The following is an 11062-nucleotide window of genomic DNA, read 5'->3' on the forward strand; positions in this document are numbered from 1 at the left end:
CTCCAGTAACACTTTCCTCTAAAATAAATTTTCCTTTTAAATTAAAAATTTGAAATGAATATTAAAAATGAAAATGAATATTCACTGAGCTCCTCGAGTTAAATCTACATTAACACAATTTTGTTTAATTTATATAATCCAACTAGACTAAGTGTTCAAAGCAAAAAAAAAAATCCCAGCATTCTAAAATGTATAACAAATAATCTGATGGGTGTTTTGAGCTGAAAATTTACAGACACATTCAACGAAGTACTATTTTACTCACAGTAATGACGACTATTGAACAATGTGTGTGTAATAAGTGTCTTACTGAAGCTTTATTTATTAAACAGTATAATGTCTTTCCATTCTAAGTTTACATCACTATATATAAGAAATGGAGTGCTAGTTTTAATCAGCTAATTTGTGGCTATAGTTTCTTGCTCAGACTTATCTGATTTATTTTTGTTAATTACTCTCATAAGAAGAAGATAAGTTATTTTCTTTCTGTTCATTGTTTTATTCATTTTACATTTTTATTGTTTTGTTAATTTTAACAGGATAAAGTGTCCAAACGCAGAGAAAAAATATATATAAGTCATGACTAGTTAGAAGAACTAAAACGTGTAGTAATAATGAATACTTTTTACATGAAGGACACCTATTTTACCTCCTTTTCTGTAAAGTTTCAGCTCCAAACACTCATTAGATTATTTGTTATACCTTTTAGAATGTTGAGATTTTTGCTTTAAACACTTAGTCTTAGTGGATTAAAAAAGTTTTTTTAATTGTCTTAAAATGTTTAGAGTAAAGGTTTTGATCAACTCCAAATACTGAATATATGTGCGTCTGTGAGAAAATGGAAACGAGGGAGAAATGTATCAATAAGTCAATACTGCAACAGTAAGTGGCAAAAGGTTTTTTTTTATAAAAAAGACTTTTATTTTGGCGTGACGTGTGACGTCATAAGCCTGCACCGTTCCAGCGCTGTGATTCAACTAGAGAAAAGGCTCGTTTGACTTGGCCAAAATCTGCGCAGAATCGATCACCGGTGATCACCGCAAGATGCATGCCGGTTAGAAATGTGTCCGCCTTGCCTTCGCCTCGCTCTGATGTCACGCTGACGTGCGCCAAAAAACTCTCGCGATCTCGAGGCGGGTACCTCGGATAGAGCAGTCGGCCGCAGTTGCTCTCAAAAGACTGCGTTACCAAAAGCATGATGGGAAACGACTGGCTGACGACACAGCTTAATGCTGATTGGATGAGACCGACACATTACACTTTATTATCTTGTTTTGCTAAGGTTTATACCTGGATTTGTTGAATACCTTTTTTGTATTATCGTTGATAATTAAAAAAAAAAGTCATAAAGAGCATTACATATGGTTATTTATTTAGATTTACACGCAAACAAAAACAAAACACATCTTTGTAAAACATAACGTGACCTATCCAATATAACTAAATGTTACTAATAAATCATTAGGATGTGCATGTGCTGTATTCTATTTCTCTCTCAGTCTTAAGTCCTGTTTGTTGTCATTTTCACTTTTTGTATGTTTGTGTGAATTTTGCATTGTAATTTTTATGCAGCATTATTCCATTAAAGACAATCCAATATACATAGGCCTATATTCAGAAATACAAAGATAATCAGACTGTTTTGTCATTATGCCTCATCTTTGTGTGGTTTCATATGAGAAGTGAAAAGGGTGTAGTAAACAAGACACACACACACACACACACATATGTATATGTATGTGGAGTCAAAAGTCATGTTTAATAGACCAAGAACATTTCCACAGTTTTTCCTATAGTCTAATAGTTTTTATTCTGGAGAAAGTCTTGGGCTATTTATTTTAGTCTGGCTGGAGTAAAAGCAGTTTATATAGACCTAATAAGCATGTCAATATAATTAACCCCCTAAGAATTTATTTGTCAAACAAACATTTGTCATGACCCGTCACTCAAAAGCATCTTGCTATGGCTACTTCATTTATAATGTAGCCAAATTAGGTTTCTTGAAAGTTTTCTTGCTGTATAAACGGTTTATTTAGTTATTCTTTTAACGTTTGTTAAATATACAGAATTATATTTTAATACACCCTTTTAGTTAATGAGCTGTTCATCTTCTGTAATTCTGACCATCTCTTTGTAAAAACAGTGATATTTCTATTGCATCCACTCCTACATTAAAAATACTATAGTAATGCAGTGCTTTTAAAGCATGTTATAAAATAGCCTATTTAAATTTTATAGTTCTGGTATCACAACAACAATAAACACAACCCAATACTGAATAAACATGTTCAAAAATGCCATAATATTTACTATAAATCACCATAGTATTTTTTCATGAGGTCATTCGTCTGCGATAAAAAACGCGAACGGGATCTCCACCACTTCCTCTTACTGCGCACGCCTGCTCTCGTTTACAATGCAGTCAAGGCGAGGCGCACCTCAAACGAGCCTATTAACAAATCTCGCTTGTCTGTTAGCTTGTGTTTACCGTTGCTATGGTGATTCAGTGTTCGCAAGTGTAACAGATCTACTTTCACTCAATGAAATTGAGACGACACCAAGAGCTGCTTTCCTTCACTTTATATAGTCCTGGAGAAGACAATTAAACACAATTATGTTGTCTTCTGCCTGCACTGCACATCCGACCCCCTCAGCAACACACAGCAGCATTGTCACTGGTCAAATGAATTGTTTTCTTAACAATATATGTAATTACATTAGATAACTTTCACAATTTATACACAATTACACTTTTAGAAATTATCAATTTAAAATGTGCAAGAAAACACTTTTTTTTCTACAATTTCAAGAAAATGAACATTTCTTTATCATTAGAAACCAAACTCAACTACAAACAAAAATGCATGTGCAAAAACTACGCACAACAGAGCCACCTGGTGGACAACAAAAAATGTGCGTTGAGTAAAACAAAAGGCAAACAAAACAATGAGACAGTAAAACGTACCTGGAGAAGACAATTAAACACAATTATGTTGTCTTCTGCCTGCACTGCACATCCGACCCCTATTTACACAAAATAATAGAGTTTTCTCACTGAGAACTGAAGCAACATGCAGACAAAATGGCGATCTGCCATGCGGTTAGCACTTCTGTCAATCTATAGAAAATATAGCATATTTGTAATATAATACATAATATAATATATAATAAGTTATATAGTTTCCATAAAAATTATAAACACTTGCTTTAAAACGATAGAAATATTAAATACAATCAGGAGCAACGCACTACACAACCTACCCTCAGCAATACACAGCAGCATTGTGAGGGTGGGAGGGGAAAAAAACAAACTACGGCAACACAAGAGGTACAAAAAGGGGCGGTGTGCAGGTTAAACACTGCCATAGTAAATAAATGAAAATGACTCCAAAATCATTCTTAAAATGATAAAATTCACAAATATGAAATAAAATATTTAAATAAATAAAAATCACAATATAATTTGAAAAATGTTATAATTTTAACAGAGTGCAATTGTAACTCTGTTACATTCACCTCCACTGAATTTTATCAAATTTGAGCTACATCTACAATGTACATATCTGACACAACTTCAACAACATTCACAATGAAAGGGTCATCAAAATAAAAATCCAACATCAACAGTATTCCAAAAGAATGAAGTGGTATGAGAGCAGCGCTATCCCCCAATCCAGCTACTGGCAACAGGGTGCCTTGTACACCCCACAAGACCCAAAGTTTCAGTGTAGAATACGCTCATTAAAGAGATGAAAACTTCTAAATTAATTATATAAAGCAGTAATGCCACTTCCAAAAAAAATAATAAACTTTATCCCGTAAAAGCTAGGGCAACTGATCTGTAATTTACTCAACTAGAGACTGAAAAATAGACTTGCAAACAGATTTAACACTGAAATTATCCTGAACAACCTCCTGTCTGGACATGGACTGTATCAGTCTATTAACAGGTTTGACTAATCTACCAAATCTGGATCTGACTTGTGTGTGTGCATTAGGAAAGTTACTGCGCTGAAGTGAAGTCTGGTCCGCAGTGTGTAGAGCATGTGGTGCATTGTGTGTTTGTGTTGTATTGACAGGTGCAGCTTCTGATTGTCTTATGTCAACAGCAATGTCAGTTATAGGAACAGAGTCACAGGTCACAGACTGTTCATTCGTGATGTTTCCAGGTAAGGTAGAAACATCTTGTGGTCTAGAGGTATCACACATCACATCAGTAACATCCATTTGTGATAAACTTGGATCAGAAAACTGTGTAATCCATTCTATGGTTCTCCTTTCAGAATCCCCAGGCTCTGCATCAGACAAGAGGCTCACTCCATCACTCGAGCATGCAGGTAAGTTGTCTAGGCTGTCAACATCATAGTTTTCATCAGATCCACGATCATTCTCACTCTCTCTTTCAAACAGAGTCTCAGATATGTCGTCCACATCAGCAGTACCCAGAGGTGAAGATTCAACGGCAGACACGGATGGAGGTAAGTCAGACACATTAATTCCATTTTCCACAGGAAGGAAGTTGACAAGCATGAGTAAGTTCCTATGAACCACCTTCTCCCGGCCAGTGACTGTATCACAGATCCTGTACGTGTGTGTTTCAGGGTTCATGTCCACAACTGTGTAGATGGTTGATTCCCACTTATCGGCGAGTTTCTTTTTACCTCTCTCTGTTTTGTTGGCCAAAAGCACTCTATCCCCAACTTCAATACTGGATCCTTTTACTTTCCTGTTGTACAGATGAGCATGTCTTTTCTGCTCCTTCTGAGCATGGTCCTGAACAATTAACAATGCCTCCTTTAGATCATTGGTAAGAGAAGCCACATACTTGTCATAGCTCGTCACATTTGAATCATGCAGGACAGTATGGAACAGAACGTCAACAGGTAAGCGGGGGACACGGCCAAACATGAGATAAAAGGGCGGGTAGCCCGTCGTTTCATGGGATGTGCAGTTGTACATGAATGTCAATGTTTGTAAACGTCTTGGCCAGTCAGCCTTAGCTTCAGGAGACAGTGCGCGGATCATACAGCCCAAAGTTCTATTAAATCTCTCCACACTACCATTTCCCATTGGATGGTAGGGAGTAGTGTGAGATTTTCTGATACCTGACATCTTGAGGAGCTCACTTATCAGCCGACTCTCAAAATTAGTCCCTTGATCACTATGGATCCTTTCTGGGAATCCAAAGACACAGAAATATTTGTCCCAGAGTACTTTTGCTACCTGCTTGGCTGTCTGGTCTTTACAGGGAAACGCCTGAGCCATCCTTGTAAAATGGTCTGTGATTACTAGGACATCTATGGACTTGTTACAGGAGTTTTCAGCTGACCAAAAATCAATACAGACGAGCTCCAGTGGTCTAGTTGTTGTTATACTCTCCAGAGGAGCTCTCCCTTCAGGTTCAGCTGTCTTACTAACAATGCATCGCTGGCAATGGCGAACATAGTCTCTCACATCTCTGTCAATGTTTGTCCAAAAGAACCTCTCTCTTACTAAACTAAGGGTCCTGGACTGGGCCTGATGACCAGCCTCATCATGTACTCCTTTCAGGACTTCATCTTTGAGAGAGTCAGGAACAACATACTGGGACCGTTTTGCTCTTGTTCTAGGGTCCTTTGAGATTCTGTATAGGACACCATTGCTCATGGTAAGTTTGTCCCAGTGTTTCAGGTATCTTGTGACCGAGACAGACTCTTTAGCTCTTGCTCTCCTAGAAGGCCGCCATCGCCTCTCAACATAATACAGGACACGAGAGAGAGTGCCATCATCCAACTGCTTGTCACGAAGGTCTTTTTCAGTGTATGCAGGTAAGGCGTTAAGTCCAGGTGGTATCAACTGAGGAAGGAACTGCAGTGTTTGCATTGCACGGGCCCTGGGACCAGTTTCCCATACTATATGTGATTGCAGTACTGCTGACACATCTTCCATTCCAATAGACTGAGTCCATACATTAGGTGAGTTGCATGCTGCCTGTACATTACCACACACTGTAACAGGTTTCACTTGACCACTAGATGACATGAAAGCATTTTTCACAGAATTACATGACACATCTGTAACAGCACTCAGAAGGTTTGTATATGGCTCAGTAAGAAGTCTTTGGCCAACACTCTCTTTGACAAAAGGGACACGGCTCAAAGCGTCAGCTACGATGTTCTGCCGACCTGGGACATACTTTATGTTGAAGTCATAACTTGCCAACTTGGCTACCCAGCGTTGCTCACAACAGTCCAGCTTCGGCTTCGTAAGTATATGAGTCAACGGGTTATTGTCAGTCCAGACTGTGAATTTGTGACCTTTGAGCCAGTGACTGAACTTGTCACAAATCGACCATTTCAAAGCCAGAAACTCCAACCGGTGAGCTGGGTAGTTCTTCTGGGCTTGAGTCAATGACTTGCTGGCAAATGCAATCGGTCTGGCTCACGTGTCCCCATCCTGTACTTGGGACAGAACAGCTCCTATGCCTTCCAAGGATGCGTCTGTTGACAACATAAAGGGACGAGTGAAGTCTGGATGGGCAAGGATCATAGAGTTAGCCAGGGAAGCCTTAAGATGGTCAAAGGCATGCTCCCGTTGTGGTGTCCAGTCCGCTGCACACAACTTTCTGCCTGTAGTCCTGTCTTTCTGACCTTTTCTTTTTTTCTTCTCACCCTTCAACAGGTCAAAGAGTGGCTTAGCTATGGCGGAGTATCCAGGCACAAAGTGCTGATAATAATTTATCATCCCTAGAAAGGACCTTATTCTTTTCTGTGATGGGGTCACACCATCAGGATCCATGAGGTCAGTACTAGTCATGTTTGTGATGTTCTCGACTTTACTGTGGTCTGTTGAAACTCCCTTTTCATCAACTATGTGGCCCAGAAACCTCACAGACCTCCTGAGAAAGAAACATTTTTTTGGAGCCAACTTTAGATTATGGCTACGCAGTCTCTCAAACACCATCTTCAGGCGTAACAAGGCACTCTCCTCATCTGGGGCGAACACTAACAGGTCGTCTAAGTAGCACAACAAACTCAGGTAGTTCTGGTCTCCAAAAATGCTCATCATCATTCGCATGAAACTGCCTGGACTATTACATAGACCCTGGGGGAGACGGTTGTACTCGTAAAGGCCCATGGGAGTTGTAAAAGCTGAGTACTTCCTGTCTTCCTCATGAAGTGGCATATTGTAAAATCCAGACGTTAAATCCATTGTGCTAAATAGACTGTTGCCTCCTAATGCAGCTAGGCAGTCTGCCTGATGGGGAAGAGGGTGAGCATCCTTTAGAGTTCTTTTATTCAGCCAGCGAAAATCCGTACATATACGAAGATCCCCATTCTTCTTCCACACAAGAACGAGTGGTGATGCATATTCGCTGGTTGATTTCCTAATGATTTCTTTGTCCTCCATTTCACTTATTGCCTGACGCAATTTTTGATATTGTCCAGGGGGCACTCTCCTATAAGGTAGCCTGAACGGCCTTTTATCTGAAAGATGAATGCGGTGTACGAAACTTTTCGCTTCTCCACAGTCGAGATGATGGCGTGAAAATATATCTTCGTACTGCAAAACAAGGTCAGTCATCTTCCTCTTACATACTTCTGACACCTCACACGAATCAATGTCAATGTTACTGAGACCAACTGACATGAGCCTTTCTTTGGTGGACTGCATACTAGCAGGTGGTTGAGGCATCAGTGAATGTGAAAAACTAGCCCAATGATTCTCTGGAAACTCAGTTATGTCCATGTCCTCAATTGCCATGCAGGAGAAAACATCTGCTAACTTTGCATTGCGTCTTAACAATACAGGCCTGTCAGACGCATTGATGAGTTTTAGTGGGACCCATTTTTCTCCCCACAATGGAGTCACGACTCTTGACACCAGAACACCTCTGGGAGCTGAGCGAGATGATGTGGGCTCTGTCATCACAGTGCTGCCTGGTGATATAGCAGTATTTTTAGGCAGTTTTCCCCAGATCAGATATTCACAGCCAGACTCAAGGCAGACAGCAGAGTTGCACCTGACAGTACCAATCTTCTGAGGAGCTTCATCACCTCTCCAGGGCTTGAGACCTGAGAGCATAGACAAGAACTGTTCCACCTCATAATCTTTACTAGGGAAAGGACTTGACACTGTTTTCCAGTAAGACTCACACTTCTTGGACTGATGCAGGATATGTTTAATAACATTGGTTCCCAATATTAGTTCATCCCGCTGGCCCTGGACAACGAGCATTGGAACCACAATTTTACAGCCATACACCTCCATCTCCACATCAAAAGCACACTTGGGTTTAACATGAAGCCCACCACATCCAACGAGGATCACATTCACATCCACCTTGTGGAGGTCATTTATCACTCCAGCCTCTTTCATTTTTATCTCAGCCTCTTCACTCATACTGCAAGCCATAGAGCCAGTGTCCAACATGCCACCAATTTTTAACGTCCCACCCAGTAACACGGGTGTATAGAAAAGGCTCTCACTACTGCTGACTCTGTGAATATTCTGATAAACAACAATTTCAGAATCATGGGATAAGTCTCTTGCTGATGTGTAAACTGTTTCAGCATCAGAAGTGTCGTCAGTGTGGGAGTGGTTGCTGAGACCTGTACTGCCCCCCTCCAAATACAGGTCAACTAGTTTCCCTCAGACTGGGACTGAGGAGAGCTACTGACTGGGCAATTCAGTCTGGTGTGACCAGATCCAAAACAGGCAAAACACAATCTTTCTGACATGCAGTGTGAAATGGTGGTGTGGCTTGAGTCATTACAGACCTTACAAACTGGCTGATTGAGGCGTCTTTCGCGAGGTGTGCGTCGAAATCTGCCACCCCTAGATAGATGGTTGGTGTTACGCTGCTGCATTTTGTCCATCATATCCTGAAAGATATCAACCATATGGGCTAGAAGTCTCTCATCTGATTGTGACTGGAGATTTTGTGCTACAACTGGCGTAGAAGAGTGGCTCAGACTGTGAATGGATTTGCCCTGTGCAGGGACACAGGTAGGAATAGGGCTAGTGGGAGGGCCCACTGAGTGCTGAGCTTGGAGAGAGAGATTTGGAGTGTGGCATTGCGACGGCATTGTTGAATTCACTGGAGAAATACTGGGCTGCTCAGGAGTCACTGCACTGACATGGTTCTTGAGCTGTGTGGTCCCAATGGCTCTGCTACTAGCTGTTGACTCTCTCTGATAATCATCAATTCTTATTTGTACATCACGTGAGGTCCATTCATGAATGGGCTTACACTTTAGGGTGTAGGAGAGCTCAGGATCAGGGCACTGTTTGACAAACATGAGTGCAACTTCATTATTTATGTTCTCAGTTTTCTTTCCCTGTCTGCGTAAGCCATCAAGAGCCAAATCAGCTGCCTTATTTAGTCTTATCCAATAATCAACTGGATTTTCTTTGTGTTTGGGCAGTGTAGCATAAAAGTCAGCGAGTGGGAGACATGAAGAAGCTTCACTGAAATAATGGAGAACATCATAGATTTTCTCAGGTGTCTGTTTAAGATCAATCACTGGATCACTACGCAAGGCAATCTTGACGACATCTCTGGCTTTGCCCATTAAATGACTCATAATTTCCTCACCCTGGTCATACACAGGAATCTCATGCTTTCTGAGGTAAGTTTTGGTCAGATCAATCCAGTCCTGGACTGAATGTTTGTCAGTAACGTCACCTTTAAATGTTGGGAATTCTCTGTCTGATCTAACATGGACTGTCACATGTGGTGAGTCATGTTGGGTAGGTTCACTGTGAGTAATTTGGGCTGTCGGAGTAGTCTGATGGTCACTGGCTATGTTTACTACACCAGCTGACATTAGCTTTTCAACAATGGATTCACCAATTTGAGCTCCTAACTGCCCTACCATGTCTGTGAGCTGTTGAATAGCGTCAACATCAGTGGCTGGTGTGGATGTGCGAAGATTTTCTCTTTTAAACCCACTGACAGGTGTACAACCTGGGCTATGACCCAACCCTGTATCTGTGTAATCATCAGCTATGGGCTTAGAATGTCTCACATCCCTACTGTCAGCAGTGTAATCTAACCAAACTCCCCTTCCCTTTGGTAATTTATGATTTGCATAGCTATCCATTGTTCTTATTTTTTTTTTTTTCTTGAGTGAAAAAAAATACTTGCGTTGTGTATGCTAATACTAAAAACTTAATAAAACAAAACAATAATCGCTTTGAAAACAAAAGAATATTATCAACTGTAATCAAAAGTTTTCAACTAAACATCATAAGATATACAACAGTAAAAATCAAATAATTAAATTATTATTATTTTTTTCTCTTTTAGTGTTTTGTTTTGTTTTCTTTCTCTCTCTGACCCCACTTTGATCTTGAAGTGTAGACTAGATCAGCAACACAGCATCCACGGCGACCGGCATCAAGCTGATCTGGAGATCCAAGGAGTCACGGCACCAGTGTAACGGATCTACTTTCACTCAATGAAATTGAGACGACACCAAGAGCTGCTTTCCTTCACTTTATATAGTCCTGGAGAAGACAATTAAACACAATTATGTTGTCTTCTGCCTGCACTGCACATCCGACCCCCTCAGCAATACACAGCAGCATTGTCACTGGTCAAATGAATTGTTTTCTTAACAATATATGTAATTACATTAGATAACTTTCACAATTTATACACAATTACACTTTTAGAAATTATCAATTTAAAATGTGCAGGAAAACACTTTTTTTTTTCTACAATTTCAAGAAAATGAACATTTCTTTATCATTAGAAACCAAACTCAACTACAAACAAAAATGCATGTGCAAAAACTACGCACAACAGAGCCACCTGGTGGACAACAAAAAATGTGCGTTGAGTAAAACAAAAGGCAAACAAAACAATGAGACAGTAAAACGTACCTGGAGAAGACAATTAAACACAATTATGTTGTCTTCTGCCTGCACTGCACATCCGACCCCTATTTACACAAAATAATAGAGTTTTCTCACTGAGAACTGAAGCAACATGCAGACAAAATGGCGATCTGCCATGCGGTTAGCACTTCTGTCAATCTATAGAAAATATAGCATATTTGTAATATAATACATAATA

The 11062-nt window shown here is 40.0% G+C and overlaps 1 long non-coding RNA gene across 1 annotated transcript in view; it reads left to right on the plus strand.

Annotated features, from left to right (window-relative positions):
- The window catches only part of LOC141381964 (uncharacterized), a 1176553-nt gene that overhangs the window by 820111 nt on the left and 345380 nt on the right, over positions 1-11062 (plus strand). The window lies entirely within an intron of this gene.

This window comes from Danio rerio, chromosome 4 (genome assembly GCF_049306965.1).
Source record: "Danio rerio strain Tuebingen ecotype United States chromosome 4, GRCz12tu, whole genome shotgun sequence".
NCBI lineage: Eukaryota > Metazoa > Chordata > Actinopteri > Cypriniformes > Danionidae > Danio > Danio rerio.